This window comes from Manis javanica, chromosome 1 (assembly GCF_040802235.1).
Source record: "Manis javanica isolate MJ-LG chromosome 1, MJ_LKY, whole genome shotgun sequence".
Classification (NCBI taxonomy): Eukaryota; Metazoa; Chordata; class Mammalia; order Pholidota; family Manidae; genus Manis; species Manis javanica.
The window spans coordinates 201,115,367-201,135,514 of record NC_133156.1 but is presented as its reverse complement, the minus strand read 5'-3'; the positions used below and the strand labels follow the sequence as shown (position 1 = coordinate 201,135,514).

General features: G+C 32.8%; 1 protein-coding gene across 25 annotated transcripts in view; it reads right to left on the bottom strand.

The window, feature by feature from the left end:
- Nucleotides 1-20,148, bottom strand: part of NRXN1 (neurexin 1) — a 1,077,010-nt gene that overhangs the window by 933,727 nt on the left and 123,135 nt on the right. For 2 of the 25 annotated variants that reach the window (XM_073213368.1, XM_073213369.1), the window contains one exon: nucleotides 4,588-20,148. This exon is cut by the window's right edge and continues 24,767 nt beyond it. The exons of the other annotated variants lie outside the window; for them this stretch is intronic. The gene's annotated coding sequence lies outside the window, so the exon portion shown is untranslated. Of the gene's footprint in view, nucleotides 1-4,587 lie in introns of those variants that run through there. 25 annotated transcript variants of the gene reach the window in all.

The following is a 20,148-nucleotide window of genomic DNA, read 5'->3' as shown; positions in this document are numbered from 1 at the left end:
ATTAAGGTGTAAATGAAAAGACTAAGGTAAGATAGAAATTCTAGGAAGCAGGTAGGACTTATGTGCTGAGATGCTCTTTTCCAGTTTTGCCTGTGGTTGATTCTGTGAAGGGGTAGATGTATAATTAGAATTCTCTGTTTCTACCTTTGTTTTTCTTGCTATTCTGAAATGCTTGGATATGCCTACAGGCATCTGTGGACCCGAGTATCTACTACAGGAAAAGAATCATGTCAAATTGTGTTATGATCCTAGTGCTGTAGAAAATAGCACTAAAAAGGTGTACTGAAGCATTATTTTACTTGGGACTGATCTCTGGCATTTCTAAGTCCTGCTATGCAGCAGTCCACACAAATTGGGCTATGAGAGAAATAGAAACACATTTTTCAACATTGGTTTAAAGATGTCTCCTGTCCCAGTACTCTGTAATAACAATAATGAATTCCAGAGACATGGAGAACAATGACACAGACAAATGGCTCTCTCTTCTATAATTCTGCAGTCATAGGGGAATAGTGGAACATCTGCTTTGGAGTTACAACAAACCCAAAATACAAAGGAGCTGCTTTCCCTTTTCTTTTCTTTTCTTTTCTTTTCTTTTACTTTCTTAAGTAATCAACAAGAGGTACAAGATCAGAATTAGAAGGCTTTATAAAAGTATCTGAAACTTTAGAGATGGGCTCTAGAGAAACTTACCTCCACTCACCCAGTGTCAGGCCATCTCCCCTTATTTGTTCTCTGGCCAAGTGAAGTTAGAAGTGGTATTCTGAAGGCTAAGATATTACATTTTTTGTTGATCAAGTAAAATTAACTAAACTCAAGGAAAACAAAGGCATCTCATAGACTGATAATAGTAGTGATGATATATTATATGTAAACCTTTACAATTCATAAGTATTAGAATATAAGTTCCATTAACAATTGTATCTCCCACAGAGAAATGCAGAGGACATGGAAGGCATTCACTAATACATGCATATGAACAAGTGAGCACTTTCTACAAAGATGCTGTCATTGAATCTTCATCACGGTTTCTGAGGTTCTTCATATGTCATGTAAGAAGCTTTTGCTCTAAATGGTAAAGCATTTGCCTTAGGTTAGATAGCAGATCAGGCTTTTCCATATTTTGTATTAAAAAAAACAGGGTTTCCTTCCCAGACACAAAGAAGTGGAATTTGACAGTGATCTATGATTTTGGAACTTAGGTCTACAGAAACATACTGAAAATAACGTTGAAGATCACTCAGAGAAGAGGATGAATCACAAAAAACATCAATGTGGGTTGTGCTAACTTGAAATAACCAAAAGTTAGCTGCCACAATAACAACCTTCAAAGAATTAAAGAATGCCCGTCCTAAGCCCCAGTGAGGTTATGACTAGAGAACACCCATGTTAAGGCAAGCATAATAGTACCAGGATATGAATGAGTCCAGAGGTGTGGATAAGACGTGTGGGCTTTCTATGGATTATTAAGTAACAGCCTGCCATCAACTAAATCAAATAAATTTATTAAATCAACTTGAAAACTTCAGATGGACTTAATCTAAAGTTCTCTGAGAATAAGTCAAAGGAGGTAACTTTTCAAAACAAAGATTTGCAATTTGTACATACTTTCTGCTTAAAAGAATAATTGTTTAAAATCTCAGACTGGCAGGTATATATAATATAACCATAAGCATTTTGTGAAAGTTTTATTTTCTTGTTTACTTTAGCAATCTATTCCTAATAAAAGCAAGGAGTGTTTGCCTCTAATGCATTCTGTTATAAGATATATACATTCCTCCTGTGTTTTCAATTTCCTAAAGAAACAGAAAAGTATCTTAAATCATGTTCCCAGCAAGATAAATGCTACTCAGCTACACATTTTCTGAAATACAGCATTTTTCTTTATCTTGTTTGGCCATTTCTACTTTTCCTACAGAATATAAGTAATCAAATATTAAGATGTCTATTCTCATGATGCTGATGAAAGTAGGACTGAAAAAGTAGTGAAATATCACCAATTCTATAAGAAAAGATATATGGGATTTTCTATCCTACCTAATAAGACTTCTAAATTATGGAAAATGAGTATGGACAAGACCAAACAGGACTGGGACAGTGTTAGAGTTTGATTTGTGTTGGAGGTAGCTTAAACATATGCACTTATAAGCCAAATAATAATTACTATGAAATGTTACAGTATTAAAAATGTCTGAAATTTACACTGGAGGGTAATGATTTTCAATAGAAAATTACAACACATATGCCATAACCAATTCCTTGAATATATGCTCCTCTTAAAAAGTTGTCCATAAAAATAAAAATCATTCAAAACAAAACAATATTTCCAGGAAAAGTGATTTAAAAATTTAAAGTGGAATTTATGGATTTCTAGACTCTGAATTAGATTATACTTCCTAGCATATCAAAAATCAATTTCCTAACATTTAAGTATATATTCATTTATACATTTCCTTGCTTTAGGTAAAACATCTGGTGATATTTTCTCACTAATATCAGACAATAATATATTAAATTTAAAATTATCATTATTATGTTTGTTTTTGTCTTGTTGCTTTGGAAAATTTTTAAAGTACACAATAACTTCATTTATGATGTTTATACTATTTTTCAGGCATTTGAATGCATTATCTCTTGCTTAAAATATGTGTTTCAGTACTTTAGTAGAAGAAAATACATTTCAGAGATTTTAAGGAACAGACAAGATGACAAAGCTGGTAAAGACAAAGCTTGTGATTAAACCATGTTTATCAGGCTTCATTGCAATTTCTTCCCAATGTCGCCCAGAGAGAAACAGCAAACTGTAAAAGTCTTTATAGGTACTGGGTCTTACACATAGAGATTAAACCCAACAGAACAAGAGGCAATCTGGAAACAGAGCCACACATATATAGTCACCTGAATTAGGACAAAGTCCTTACTGTAGCACTAAAGGGAAATGATTGTCTATTTTTTCAATAAATGAGCTAGGTTAATAGAATATACATATGGGAATACTTGTATGTGAAAGGTTTTATATATATATATATATATATATACACATATATATGTGTATATAAATATACATATGTATAGTTTATAAACCCACATATCTACATATTTTTAAAAGAAAATAAAGGAGTGGAATTTTTTTATGGCCTTAGAAAAAGGCAAAGCTTTCATTAATAGCACACAATGTATCAACGATTAAAGAAAGAAATAATAATATATCAGGCTGTTTTAATATTAACACTTCTGATTATTAAAAGATAGCCTTAAGAGAATAAAAAGAACAAAGAGTGTGAGAGGAGGTTTTTCACAAAACACTGTTACTCATATTCAGAATAATGAATATCCAAAGTACTCCTACAAACCAGTAAAAAAAAATGCAATCAGTAAAATAGAAATATGAACAAAAAAACTGAATGTGTTTAATGGATATTCAAATGACCAGTGAACAAATAAGGTGTTCAATACTCAAACTACCACTTAATGTGACTACACATTCACCATTTAGTAGAATGGCTATAATGAAAAAACAATAATTATGAAGTATTAACCAGGATGTGGAGCAATCAGAACCCTCCTGCCCTTTGGTGAGAGTGTAAATTGGGACACCACTGGGAAAATTGGCAGTATGTACTAAGCTGAACATTTGCAGATCATATTACCCCAAATTCAGGTATGTACAGAACAGAAAATGATGACAAAAAGACATTTATTACAAATCTCACAGCATCACTATTTATTATAGGCCTAAACTGGACACTACCTAAATGTTCATCAACAATAAATGGACAGAAAACTATGATTTAGGTAAACAAAGGAAATTGTAACAGCAATGTCAATTTAAGATGATAAGTAAAAGAAGCCAGACACAGAAGCATACTGTGCTAACTCCATCTTTACAAAGTTCAGAATCAGGAAAAACTAGTCTGTTTAGTTAGAAGTCCACAGATATTGGTTATCTTTAGGGGTGCAGGTGCAGAGCCTGGACGATTGAACCAGTAAGGGGTACTCCTGGATGATAGGAAATGTTCTTCTTCTTAGATACATGATTGTGGTAAGTTTTTGAACATTCACTAAACTATATACTTTATAGGTTCACCTTTTTGTATGCATATTATACTTCAATAAAAAGTAAAAATAAAAAGGTAAGTACAAAGCACAAAAACACACTATTTCAAAAGCTTACGAAGTGTTTTACAGTTTGAGGTAGCTTCTCCTGCAGTAATCAAGAATTTAGAAGTCAAAAGCCAAAAAAACACCCAAAATACTAAGGAAAATTAATAACATTTCATACAATAGATAAAAATGGGCGTATTGTATGATAAATGCTATTTTCTCAACAATGTTTCAATCCAAGCTTCATTAATTGTATTCCAATTAATCTTAAAAGTCAAAAATTATTTCTAGGATTCCAAATTTTCCTATGACAATTCATATTTAATAGTACCTAAATGAGGACTTAAAATGAACTTGAGGAATAACCTTTCAAAAAAATCTATTTAGGTTATTCCAAGATTTCATTCTGTAAGTGAAGCAACTTCAATTGCAACTTCTACTAAAAAGTAAGTCATTATTTAGTTTTGAAAAAATATAGCTTGATGACCTATCTATTAAATAATTGGTTTCTCTCCCTATCTCCTTGAATAAAGTTGCATAATAAGTGAAATTAGAGATAAACAATCTCCAGATTTTTTTAAAATCTAGTGATGATCCTAACACAATGGTCTAAGAAACCAAGTCACACAAATATGTATATGAAAAACTATTTTCTTTAGTTCTCCAACCACCATCCCATTTTTCTAGCAAGTACTTCCTTCGCTGTGTGATCACAGAAAATGGAAATTAGAAGAAAAATAAATTTTAGATAGAAAATTAACATCCAATTGGCTTTATCACAAATATTTAAGAACCCATCTTTTTTCCTTGTAAACTGTCAGAAGTATTTACTATTTTCACCTAGCATGTATATTTATTTCAAAATATTTTTAGTATTTGATTTCTTAAATGTAAAACTTAAACTTCTACTGGCACAGAATTAATATTCAATAAACACTTGTTTTCACAGATTACCTGATGAAAGATACTATCTTATAGAAAATGAATCATTGTAAGTGGATTTGAGTCTGTTACAAAACCCTAAAGGTAACATCAATGAAAGAAACATTTAATAGGTTTCCATTTGGGTGAGTAGAGGGCGTCAGGCATTTTAGATTTTGTAATACCAAACTGAATATTTAACAACCCATGACTATAAATCTTCAGATAAATATATGTGAAGCATCTAAGGATAATATCAGTATGTCTTAATAGCACAACTAGGTAGCACCAACTGAATACTAAATACTGTTACTTAAATTAGCTGAATTTGTGTTCATTATATGTCTGGAAGACTTCTCAGTCTCTCACTCAGCCCTAAAAGAAGTCATCATTTTGGCAATTACTCTCAAACAAGTGTAAGCTGGAGAAGGTCACTCACATTGATTGATGTTCTTCAGTTGACTATACTTGTATTCATAATCCAGCATTTACTTGGTTGCTGTAAACTTTTGACTTTTTCAATGGTCTAGAAATTTTGTTCTGACAGTTTATGCTGTGTTTTGATGTTTTTGTTGGTGATGAGAGTTTGAATCTGCCTGCTCCACCATTTTGCTGATGCCCCTTCTTTATTTTACTTTTTATCACATTTTTTATTGTAGTTACTAAAATTATCTTTGTACCTAGTCTATTTTAGTCTACATTTTATGATACACTATTCTAAGTAATAGGTCAATATCTGTTTTTAGCAATTTCAGTCCTATTATTATTTCAAATCTCTGAACTCTTTAATTGTGACTTTGGGCAAACCATTTTACTTCTCGTTGCCTCAGATTTGATTCTTCATCAGTGAAATGCACGTACTTGTAACATAGAATATACTCCATAAAGTCAATAAGGATTAAATAATTTAATGAGATCATGAAGATAAAGTAATTCATTCCATATATATTAGCTATTAACAATCAAAACAATAACATTTTGACATGTGAAAACACTCAATTTCTTAGTTCACTGATGTTTTGCAATATTTGCTGAATTTCTTTTGAACATTTTGTAAATGTAAAGGACCTAGCCAGACTTAATGGGAAAGTATGAAGATGAAGAAAACATAATTCTACTGGCAAGAATATTACTCTGTTTTAAATAACACAATGAAGTTACAAAACTGTGTAAAATATATGAATAATTTGATAGGGTTACTAGCACCATTTGGTTAGTTATCCAGAAAAAATAAAAGTTTCTCTCCCGAAAGAATTGCACATACTTTGAATGTGGAGGTACCATTACTATTTCCCTCAAAGCCAAGTGGAAGCTAGACTAGGTATATTCCTAAAGAATGTTCACTCATACACTGGAGCCCCAATATCTGACATGGTAATCTCATAGTAGGTAAATACGAACTATGTTTTCCGAGATCATATTATCTTTCAATGTAAATGCAATATCTCATGCAAATTTGAAACTCTTAACAGTTTGAAACTCACTTTCACAGGAGCACGCAATCCTGCTTTAAACTAAGTTGGAATAACAGACAGAAACATGGATTTTAATGTAATCCATTAAATGGAGTTTACCAGCTGAGAACATATTGCCTTTTAATAAATGTAACACTAGGTTTTTCTCAGCAACTAGGAGAGAGCAAAATTTCTGCCTAATATTCACTGTCTGGAAGGAAAACATATGCTCAATGTTGTTGTTTCCTGCTTTATTCAAAATAATTTATTTGTGGAAAAAAGAATAAGAAAGATCATAAAAATAATTTAAACTCTTTAACAAGGGGGATTTTATCAAAAAGGAGATTTAAGAACAGTATAAAATGAGACCTTGGGTTTAGTATCTCATATTACTAAGAAAAGTGAAATTCCCATAAAGCAACACTCAGTAACTATAGCAACCTTGCAAGGTAGCACAAAAGGACTCATCTTTATGCAACACAGTTTTATAAAATCTGTCTCTAGATGTGACAGTATGTACTATCTTTTCTGGTCTGCTGTGACATCCTAATACATAGACATTATTAAGTATAACCAATGATTCACTTATTACTAGTCAAAAAAGTTATGTCTTAATACACATGTATAAAATTAAAATGAGGTGTTTAACAGTTAAGCATGTTAACCATAAATTACCAAAAATGAAAATATAAATGATGCTAACTTTGCCAATATTCTTATTTTAAGCATAGCTTAAAACATCTACCCCTACTTATATATTTGATTTCAGCAACTATTTTATGTTAGACCTAAGGAAAACCAAACAAGGTGCTTTGATGACCCCACAGTGAAATCTTCCAAAATAAAATCCTCTTGATCTCAAAGCAAACAAACTCTGATACAATTGACTGAAAATATGAAAATGAAATTGTCCCAGGAGATTTGGAACATTTCTGCTGAAACCAGTATTGAGATCATTAACAATTCCCATGGTAGACTCAGTGTGAAATAAAATAGTTTTTATTACATTTAAATATGTTTGATGATGAGAATGGAAAAATACCTACATCAAGATCTCTTTGAAAAGCTTATGGATGTCTTTTTGCCCACAATGTCTGAATTGTAAGCTTAAATGTTTCTGTATATTGATCAATAATATATGCCTACACATTTAATTTAGTCCAAAGAGATTGGAGTTGCAAGTGCATTTTAGATAATTATCTCTCTTCAAAAAACTCTTTAAGGGGAAAAATAAAACATAAAATAAAATATCTAAGGGAATTCAACCCACAAACTATATATAAAGAACTCTGTAATTTGGTTTAGAATAAGCTTCTGGTTTTGGTTTTAACTAATACAGAGATTTTTATTTGATCATTTTGAGACTATTAAAACCATTTTTGTGCTTCCTTTTAAGTACTCTACTGGGGAATATAACAAACATATACTGCTGACTTGATTAATGTAAAATCACATGTAAAGGTGTTCACCCACTTTTATGAATGGCTAAATAACTTATACTAAAAATAAAGGGGAAGAACACAGAAATGGGAAGAATGAAAGGGAGAGAGGTAATGGGAAAATATTTTACTTAGTATTCTTGAATATATAGTCAAATTTTCATCTATTGGGTTCTTTAGGAAGACAGTGAGATTAAGGTTTGAAAAAAGCTTGGAAAGTTCTGATGCCTAAATGCAATATTTTTTCCATAATACCCTAGTTCCTATTTAAATAAATGTTTCTAATTTTAAGATAATTTTTATATGGCACAATTATACAGGGAATCAACCAAACAAAAATCTTGTAAGATTTGAAATGTAGAGAATTACAAACAAAAAAAGTATTGTGAATATAATATTGAAGGCCCAAAGGAAGTTATTTGCTGCTTGGAAACACATTAGACTATTGAATAAAGTCTATGTTCTATCAATAGTCACTTGGATTAGTTGGGTGGGAGTGTTTGTGTGAAACAGACAATATGTCCATCTAAGAAACAGTAAACCCACTGAACAGTCATGAGACATTGCTCATACTCTGTCTGGCAAGTTTTAAATATCCTTTAAAGACATGATCTTTTTGTTGTTCTTTTTTGTTTCTAACAATAGCTACACTCTTCTTTGGAGAGCCTAAGATCTGAAAAATTCAGAGTTGCATTAGGGTCAGTATCTCAATAATCGATTCAAAAATACATGTCCCTCTAGTATGTACAAAATTGGCCTTGTCTATTTGTATGTCTCTTCTCAAGAAAAATGATTTCTCAGTTTAACTTCAAAGAATTTTCAGAATATGCTAAAACTGAGATGAAGACTATGATGGCAAAAAGGGCACTTGTTACATTTAGCAGTAGTAACCATTTGCCACAATATGTTTTTCTTCAATAGTAATAAAATTATCTAAGAATAAATGCCACTAGCCCCAAGAATCAATATCACCATTAGCCCTGTTTAATTCAAATTTATATTTTTAGTGTCACAAAGAGATCTGGCTAAATATGAGTTTGCTAAATAATTCTCTATTACTAAAATAAAATTCTGGTGTTGGGAAAGAAAATTCCTGCATCTCTCTAACTGATCCAGTAGAGTACTACAGTCTAATTTTATTTTCTTGGATTACCCAAGTCTACATAAAAAGTAAGCACTTAAATACTTTTATAGCAATATCAGTTTCAGATATACATTAGGCTACTGAATACTATTTCAGTATGAAAACTAACAGGATTTTAAAATCATCAGAATAGTTAAAAGCTTCAGAAATATCATCCTGCCCTAAAAAATGAGTAACTTGTGATAAAATTCTCAGAGTAGGGTAGAAGTTTGAAATACAAAAAGCTTTGGGAAAATTTCTCAAACAATTTAGATGGCTTGACTTTATTTAGCCTTTTCAAATCTGAGTAAAAATTACCAAAACATTTTTCAGAGGTATATCTTTGAGCCTGAAATTTGGCATACACTTCTCCATAATACAGACATACCTTGGAGATATGAGTGAGATATGAGTGGACCACCAGACCATCATAAAAAAAGTGAATATCACAGTAAAGTGAGTCAGATTAATTCATTGATTTCTCAGTGCATATAAAAGTTATGATTACACTATATCGTATCTATAAATAGTGCAACAGCAGTATGTCTACAAAATGTATATGTCTTAATTCAAAATATTTTATTGCTAAAAAGTGCTAACCATCACCTGAGCTTTCAGCAAGTGTTAATCTTTTGCTGGTGGATGATCTTGCCTCGAAGCTGATGGCTACTGACTGATCAGGTGGCTGCTGAAGGTTGGGGTGGTTGTGGCAATTTCTTAAAGTAAGACAACAGTGAAGTCTTGCTGCAGTGATTGACTTCTCCTTTCACCAACAATTTCTCGGTAGTGTGCAATGCTGTCTGACAGCATTTTACCCACAATGGAAATTCTTTCAAAACTGGAGTAAATCTTCTTAAAGCCTGCTACTGCTGCGACAACTAAGTTAACGTAAAAATATTAGTCTTTTGTTGCCATTTCAGCAATCTTCAAAGCATCTTCACCAGGAGTAGATTCTATCCCAAGAAACCACTCTCTTTGCTGATCCATAAGAAGCAACTCCTCATTCATTCAAGTTTTATCATGAGATTGCAGCAATTCAGTCACATCTTCAGGCTCCATTTCTAATTCTAGGTCTCTTCCAATTTTTAGAAATCTGCAGTTACTTCTTTCACTGAACTCCCTGAGTCATCCCTGAGGGTTGGAATCAACTTCTCCCAAATTCCTATTAATATTGATACTTTGATCTCTTCCCATGAATTGTAAATATCCTTAGTGGCATCTAGAAGGGTGAGTCATTTTCAGAAGGTTTTTCATTTACTTTGCCTTAAGTTTTCCATCAGAGGAATCACTGTCTATGGCAGCTATAACTGTACAAAACATATTTCTTAAATAATAAGACTTGTAAATCCAAATTATTCCTTGATCCATGGGCTGCAGAACTGATGTTCCATTAGCAAGATGAAAACATTTATCTTGTTGTCCATCTCCATCAGAGCTCTTAGGTGACCAGGTGAATTTTCAATGAGCAGTAATATTTTACAAGGAATCATTTTTCTGAGCAGTAGGTCTCAATAGTGGGCTTAAAATATTCAGTAAATCACATTGTAAACAGATGTGCTTCCACCCAGGCTTTGTTGTTCCATTTTCAGAGCACAGGCAGATTAGATAAAGCATAATTCTTAAGGGCCTAGGATTTTTGGAATGGTCAGTGAGCACTGTCTTCAACTTAAAAGTCACCAGCTACATTAAACCCTACAAAAGAGTCAGCTTTTTCTTTGAGAGTTTGAAGCTCGGCAGCATTGACTTCTCTCTAGCTAAAAAAGTCCTAGATGTCATCTTCTTCCATTGTAAGGCTGTTTAGTATACATTGAAAATCTGTTATTTATTGTAGTTGCCTTTATGAACTATCTTAACTAGATTTGGATAATTTGTTGCAGCTTCTACATCAGCATTTGCTGCTTCACCTTGTGCTTATATGTCATAAGTACATATACATTATGGAGATGGCTTCTTTTCTTCTACCTCATGAACCAACTTTTGCAACTTCAAACCTTTTTCCTGCAGCTTCCTAACCTCTCAGCCTTCACAGAATTGAAGAGAGTTCAGGCCTTTCTCTGGATTAGGCTTTGGTTTAAGGGAATGTTTTGGCTGGTGTGATCTATTGAGACCACTAAAACTTTCTCCATACCAGTAATAAGGTTTGTTTTCCTTATCATTTGTATGTTCCGTGGAATAGCACTTTTAATTTCCTTCAAGAACATTTCCTTTTTTTTTTCATAATTTGGTTAACTGTTGCCACTAGAGGCTAAGCTTTTGGCCTATCTGGGCTTTCTACATACCTTCCTCACCAAGCTTAATCATTTTTACCTTTTGGTTGAAAGTGAGAGACACACAACTCTTTCTTTCACTTGAACATTTAGAGGACTTTGTAGGGTTATTAATTAGCCTAATTTCAGTATTACTGAATCTCAGGAAAAAGGAAGGCACAAGGAGAGGGGGAGAAATGGGGGAATGGATGGTTGGTGGAACAAATAGGCCCCACACATATATATATTTAAGTTTGCCTTCTTATATTTGTGTGGCTCATGTTGCCCCAAAACAATTATAACTGTAACATCAAAGATCACTGGTATAACAGATGTAATAATAATGAAAAAATTTGAAATATTGAAAGTATTATGAAAATGTGACACAGAGATGTGAAGTGAGCAAATGCTATTGGAAAAATTGTGCTGACAGACTTGCCTGATTCAAGGTTACCACAAACATTCAACTTTAAAAAAAAACACAGTTATCTGTGAAGTGCTATAAAGCACAGCAAAATAAAACAAGGTATGCCTATAGTCAATAATTGTCATATATTTAATTTTGCCATTGTGTCTCATCCATTAAATTCACGCTCATGGTGAGGGGAGAATGAGATTCAGTCACCGGTATGAAGGTATTGGCATGTTTAAGGAATAGACTCGAGTACTCTGTGGGAAATTTCATCATTCACTTGAACTTTAAACCTGGACTCTAGTTGTTGGTAACAAGATTCTCACATAAAATTGTAATGTAGTTAATTCTTTACCTTTCCTCTCAAGACAATAAAACAAACAAAACATAAGCATCCTTTTTAAGGGAAAAAAGTAGGAAAAACCCAGTAATACATACCAGTGTATTATCTTTTTTTAAATTTTATTTGACCATTCAGTTTTCTATTGGTCACCATCTCTGCACTGAGAAATAATACCTGCCTTCTCAATCCCTCAAGACAAGAATGGTGGCAGAGATGGCTAGGAGGAAAAACTTGTCAGAATGAAGCCAGAAAGAACTCAAAGTAGTATCTTTTACTCTCCTCCATGTCTTTATTCCTTGCAACATTCAAAACTGTCTCAACTATTGTTTTTAATTATACAGCTTCCTGAAAAAATGGTATGAATATTACCCCCGAACATCAAAAGCAAACTTTAGAAATTGCAAATAGAGAGGGGATGATTGAATATACAGATTGGAAAGAAAGGAAGTCCACAAGGTTCAGTCAGAGGGGACTGAAAGTCAGGATTTCTTCTGCTCTCACTTTGGCAGAGGTCACTTGCCACATTCAGTACTGAGAGGAAAGAACAACCCCGGGTTTGGATGGCATTATGAATGGTAAAGAAAGGGATGGATGTGGGAGGGACTAGAACAAAAAGAAATGGAAGGTGGGAGGGGACACTATAAAATTAGCTAAGTAACTGGGAGTGAAAACAGACAATTTTTCTTTCCTTTCTCCCTTCGCATTCCCTTCTCCCAATCTTCTCTCTCTTCTCCCTCTTCCTCTGTCTCTGCCACTCTCTCTTCCTCATCCCTCTTTTCTTTCTTTCTGCAGAAAGTCTTGAATAATTGTAATAATAGCTTCAGAAAAATGTGCAATGTTCCTTTTATACCAAATTGTTTTGAGAGCAGCAGATTCCTAATTGTCCCAACACGGTACTCTCAATAATTACACAAAATCAGAATAACACATGTATTCTATTTTAATTCCATGGCTTGACTCTTATTGAATTTTCATATGATAATTAGCATAAATCACTACTTATATACTTTCACTGATTAAGAAATGGCTCCTCTTAACCTGATGGAATTGATAACTACCTGTTGTAAGAATCTGCTTTCCTGTTTTATTCTTTCCATGATTGTCACAACATAGAAAAATAACCTTGTTATTTGGAAATACCAGATTAAAATATATCTAACTGGCATCATTCTACTTTACAAATCAGACTACTATAGCCTCAAAGTTAAGTCTATTCTCAGCAAAGTATCTAAGATTTTCATTATATTTAGTCACAGTTTGATAATTTTTTTCACTTCCAATAAAAAAGAATCACTCTGGAAATGTGGAGAATGATAAAGAATTGAATGTGAACTATAAGTCTCCTTAACTATCTTTAGTGTATTTAAAATCCCACCAAGATTTCAAATTGGAAAATATCAGACATGCCCTCTTCACTGAAATCTTTTGAACTGCTCCTCAGACCGGGAGTGTTCACTGATCTCTTCAGAACATCCAAAGCACTTGGTTCCCTCTGTTTTTTTATGGACACTTGCAATATGAATAAGTTTAGTTCCTTAAAGGTATTAACTATATTCTTTCCTCAGTGATTCCCACTCTACCTGTCAAACTAATTTCTACACACATGGCAGCTGTTCAATAAACATTCTTTAAGTTCAGGAAATTAAAAGTAAATTGTCTTCCATCAAAACAAATTAAAAACAATTTCTGGCAGTAGCTTCCTTTCTAATTTTATAATTTTAACCTCAGATTCGAAATAAGAAAAGACTGTGATGCAACTTGAACATTCTTTTCAGAAATAAAGATATACAGTATCAACATCCATATGTATCCAGCTAGCTTCTATATATATTTGAAGTGAGTACAAGATCATTTATATAACATAGCTAAAAATCTTTGCAGGTAATAACTTATCACTTAAGTATAGACTAGGACTTTGGTTGCATCATTAATTTTTATTTAAGTTTTAATCTTGTATTGCATTTTAAGCAAACTTCGGAAAATATAAATACTATGGAACAACTTTACAAATATTCATAAATTTTATAAAACATTCACCAATATAACTGCATACAACATGTATAATATATTTAGGAAAATACAACATTTAGGATATCAGACCAAGTTATGCCTTCTTAATCATTCCAGTATTTTCTGTCAGTTGCTTTCCAACAATTAAAAAATAGGCACGTTTTTCTAAACATGTAGTATCTTTGGATTAATACAACTTATAAGCATTTGAAATGTCTTTATAATGCTGCATGTTAATAACTTTGCTATTATTTATATGCTCATATTATCAACTTAAGATTTCACATTAGTATAGGCTATTTATAACTCAGACATAGATGTATGCACTGGGCAGGGTTCTGAACTTTTAAATATAATGCTTCCTTATCTTACATGTCATCTAATTTTTAAGAGTGCTTTCTAGTTGTTCGGGATATTTAGAGAGATGTTCAGTACAGCAATATCCTAATATCATTCATTAGAATCCATTGCAAAGACAGTAAAGGGAGAGGATCTCTAGCCTTAAAAAAAAAAGAAGAAAAAAAAAAGAAAAATGTACCACTGCACTTCACAGAACCTGGAAAGGACATTATCTTTGCCCTTTAGAAACTAAACACTGAATAAATGCAATATATAAGACTATTTTTTATGCCATATGTTGAAAGATTAAAAAGAAATAAGAGGATTGAAACTTCAATTTAATGGTGGTCATTTGAAGTGTTATTAATTTCAAAGTTTAATTTAGATTATGTGAAAATGTGGATTGTTTAGTGCGTTTTGTCATATCATACTTGTCATTAGGTATTGTTTAATGGCGCATAACACTCATTCATACTTCAAAGCTGAGATCAAACATATCCAACATTTTTTCAGTCTACAGGAGTGTGACTTGTACTGTAAATTCTGGTTCTTCCTAAACCATATGTTCAAGGATTTTTTTCCTTATATTGAATAATTAAAACAAAATCATAAACAAAATCCTGCACTGGAAAATTCTTTTAATCTTCACCTTACCAGATCATAATGGCACCATCATGAAATGAGATGTCTAAATACCACTACCTTAGTGAGACAATGGTATTTGATATGTTTTACCATATTCTACACAAACTCAAACTGCTAATAATTAAATTTCTTTCATTGTGATTACTGCTGTTCTTAAATTTCACTTCAACATAAGGAATATAATAAGAGTGTGGATCCTCAAAGCTTTAACAAAATATTGCAAAATTTACATATTTTAGCCCTGGTTTAGTAAACACATAGCACATTTTTACATATGGTCAATATTTTACTCCTTTAGGGGCTTAGATTTCTTGTTCTGAAAAAGGATGTTCTATAGTATCCTTGAGGTCAAAACTTTCAGCCAGGGAGACAGTGTGTCAGTAACTATTGATTATTTAGGGGAAAATATTAGTGATTTATTGAAAGATCTATACTTCTATCTTACAAGTAAATGAAAAAGTAGGCCAGTGAACCATGATATGATGACATAGAGAAAAGGTATCTCCTATACTGCTGCCGCAGAGGCAGAAGAAATAGAAAACTAGCAAGTTGAAATCAATACTAATTTTGGCCTTATTGATGGGATGCTTCATGATTACCAGACTGACCATAAAACAGAGGATACCAGGTCAATTGCAAAGGCCACATTTGCCTGCCCTTCCTTCACTTCCTAGTGGATAGGAATGGAATTGTGTTTAGTCCTATATGTAAGTATTTGATTATACAATCTGACAGAATACTGCGAGGCTCTCATTGACCTTGCTAAGAACTGTACTGGAAAGACTCCTAAAAGTTTAAAAGAAGAGGAAGAAATTTCTGTAATGATTAATTAGCTATCATTTGAGGCAAAGACTGGCTAAAACATTGCTACTTTCAAGAAATTGTATGCCAAGGTGAGAGAAATATCTTTAGAAAAAACTAAGTATATTATTGAGAGAAAAATAGCCTTTTTCCACATAATATTAAGAGTTTCTATTAAATTGGAAAGGTATCATAAGCCCAGATCTGAGCAAACTTGTGTTTTTACACAGGCACAGTTTCATTTTTGAGGGGTGGGAGTATGGACAGAGACCATTTAACATAGTCCTCATTTCCTCATTCATTCATCATACAACCATTCATCCATTCAGTGAATATTTTTTGTGTGCCTCTTATATATTCCATACACTATTATAGGGGCTGAAGTACAAAAGCATACAATATAGATAAAATCTCTGAACCTCCAGAGCATGCAAATTTTGTTGGGATAAACAGATACATAAGTAGCTATTTGATTTAATCATGTAGGCATAACTATTCTTTTTTGACAGTAGAGAAGAAGATAGTGATGAAGGCTGCTATTTCAGATTTCATGGATGGTGACATTTTAGTAGAGATTACAGTAAGTTTGGAAGCTCGTATTGTCAATGTCTGAGGGCGAAACAGGCAGAAACATACAGAAAGAACATTAAGTGAAAAGGCCCTGACACAGAACATGTTGTTGATTAGGCTGCTTTGCTTCACTAAAGAAGTCTTGAAAATGGAAATATAATATCGAGAATAATTCTTGATAGAAGTTGTGTTGATTCTTATAGCAAGCCATTATTACCTCTTGGGAACTGAGAATTGGGAAATGAGAGATCAGTATCTCCTAAGGTTGGATAATACCAGAATTTTTGCATTAAGTATCATAATTCATAAATCCCCCACAATTTATATTTTCCCATTCAAAAAGCACATGCATTGGTGCAGAATTTATTTGATGACTTTACAAAGGCAATAGTACTTGCTGTTAACCTGAGAAAGAGCCACCTAATTGGTCTGAACTTCACATAGAGCATTAACTTGATAGTTGTAATTGTTTGGTCTTTCAAAATTATCTTGGCATGGAATTCTTAAACAGTTGAAAAAATTTACCAACTTTAAAGATATATTGAGTCTAAGACACCATTGCAAATAATATGAACATTCTGTATTTAAACATGCATGACATATTGTATATATAGATATATTGACTCATAAACATATGTATATAAACACTTATTACATACTGCAGTAGCCATAAAGGTGTTCCCATTGCCACATGTTACTCAGTATTCCTTTCAACAACACACTGTACAGCTGCAAAGAGTACCGTTAACTGAAAACCCCCAACTATTTGCACTTTCAAGATATTCTGAGACTAGGCTCTCCTGGGCAGCCCTAGCTAATGACTAAGCATAGCGGTCAGGTGTGGAGGGAAAGGAAGGAAATGGGGTATTGGGGCCTAGACATTTCTACCCAACCAGAATCTCCTCTGATGAACAATCTTTGTTCCAGAGCTCTCCACAGAGTCAGCTGGGAGGTTATCAGATCTATATTATGGTTTGAGACTTGCCCTCCACTCCTCATCTCCTCTCTTTCCTCTTCTATCTTTCACAGTTGTTACCCCTCAACAGTTTTTTGTACCTCTAACTGTATCTGAGCATTTGTCCTAGAGGGTCCAAGTAACACACATGCTTATGGATGTGCATATCAATAACTGGTTCATTTAGAGTACATTAATGCATCATTAAAACTCTTTTCATTTGATAGTTTGACTAATGCAGAAAAAGACAAATGTTTTGCAGTTAAATCTGTTTTAACTTGAACACTAGAATAAGTTTTCCCATAACAAAATAGTTGACATTTGTGTAGAATTTATGAGAACTTTAAGATAAAAGTAACCCTCAAGAGAACACTCATCTATAGGGTTTGATGGAGGATTTGTTTTGTTTGTCTCACCTAAGTTAATCATTAAAAGACCAGAAGATGTTTCTTAGAAGTTGTTCTTATATCTGAAATGAACTCAAATTATAAAAATAAAATGTTAATGTAGGATAAATCTTTATTACAAGATTCTTATTTTTAGTGAACTGTTAGCATCATCTTCAATTATATAGGAAATCATTTTAATTTACTGTAACAAATATAACTTAGAGTATACATTTACAAATATGGAGTAATGTTTGGTAAACAAAACACTTCATTAGTGAAGATTTTCATGCATCCTTCAGGATTTTCCAAGACTTAATTTATTAAAACTTTGAGTCATTCTCAGAGTTTTTACAAATGAAATTGGAGAGACTGTCAGTAATTGCTCATTACTTTCAGTAAAAAGAATTTAGGTCCACTGAAAGACAGGTTCAAAATTTCACCCTGATTGTTTATGTGGAACTTTCCTAGTTTTACGTGCTTTTCATAGAAGCAGAAGCATTTAATTAATGTCTTCTGGACACATAGAAATAATTAGAATAATATATGAGCAGCACTTCACTGCATAAATTTATTTTATATTATCTAAGGCTTTTTAAACCTAAGAAATATTTTCCACCACCATCCATGAATATTAATGCAAAAAACACTGCTAATACAATGGTTGGGTCTCTATGTGGTTATATAACATATAGAAATTACCTCAGTAAAGGTGGGACCTTTGGAATGATAGTTTCTATTAATCCAGTAGAAGAGGATACCATTTGAAAAATGCTGCTTTATATTTTTAAATTGATTCAAAGAAAGTTTGTCAATGGAAGTTTTGTTTAAAGAGATAAATTATGTCAATATGGTTCAAATAGCAATCTAACACTTTTCTGACTAAGAAACAAAAGGTTTTCCTGGCCTTCCTGCAAGATTATATTCTTCCTAGAAATAAGAAATGACATCCTCATGTTAACCCATCTCACATTTATGTCAAATATAATTATTGATGCTTTTCAAGAAAGTAATATTAAAACCCAGCAAATAAAATATTTCGAATTTTGAATAGGGTTCTCACCACAAATCGCCACAAAAGTAAGTTACAAATGATTCATTCACTTTTCCCCTCACCAATTTAATGGAAGCTGTGCATCCTGGATTATTTAAGAGTAATTTATGATGCTGAAAGACAGCACACCATATTTGAGCCTCAGTGCCCACAAAAATGAGCTACTTTACCAGTATTAAGGAATTCAATAAAAAGGCAATTTAAAAGGGCAGAAATGATAACATTTTCTAATTAATCTCTTCTCTAATTAATTGGAAAATTCTTCCAGAATATTGATTTTGTCTTTTTTTTTTCCATCAGGGAAAATAGTGCTAAGCCATCATTTCATTGTACACAACTTGCTTCACCATTTGTATATTTTATATTCTGTAAAATAAAGAAGTTGTATTATAGGTCATCTAACTATAGTTCCAGGTCAGACACCAAAATGAGTGGGTTAGGGTAGATGAAGACAAAAGACTATTTAACAAGAATTTCCATTGTAAGACATTCAAGTTCAAAATCCATGTGGAATGCATTTGGTCCACAACTCCTGAATGTTCCAAAAGTTGGGATTTCTAAGCCAAGTGATCTCAAAAGTCTTTCAGGTTTCTTCCAGCTCTAAGCAGCAATCAAGGATATCACTTATATTGTGAACTAGTGAGATGTAAGGGAGACAAGATTATACAGAGGATTAAAATAGGAAACTTTTTTAAATTCATTACTGACTTCTGTTTATAGAGCTGGATATTAATGTTTTTATTATTTTACCTTGTCCCTAAGTTATCCAAATATTGTTTAATGCCAATTCTTTTGAGGAAGAAAAAAGAGTTGATAGGGGAAGAACAAAAATATCTCAGCTCATATCCTAAACACATTTATTGAACCTACTATGTGTTAGACACTTACTATGGACTCAATGTTTGTGTCAAAGTCAACACACTGAAATGCTTACCACCACTGTGATGGTACTAGGAGGTGGGGCCTTTGGGAGGTAATTAGATCATGAAGGTGGAGCCCTCATGAATGGGATCAGTGATTTATAAGAAGGGACAAGAGCTTGCTCTCTACTCTCCTCAGTGAGGATGCAGTGAGAAGATGGCCACCTAGACACTGAATCTGCCAGCACCCTGATCTTAGACTTCTTTCTTCCAAAACTATGAGAAATTTATGTTTGTTGTTTAAATTGTTCAGTCTATGGTAATTGGCATAGCAGCCCAAACTGAGATAGCCCTAAGCCAGATATGTAGAATTAGTCAGATAACAACACTGACAAAGATACCTTGGAGACACATTATATTCTGCACAGAAAGACAGGCAACAATTATTGAACCTAATGAAATAAGTAAATCATGTTTGTATTAGAG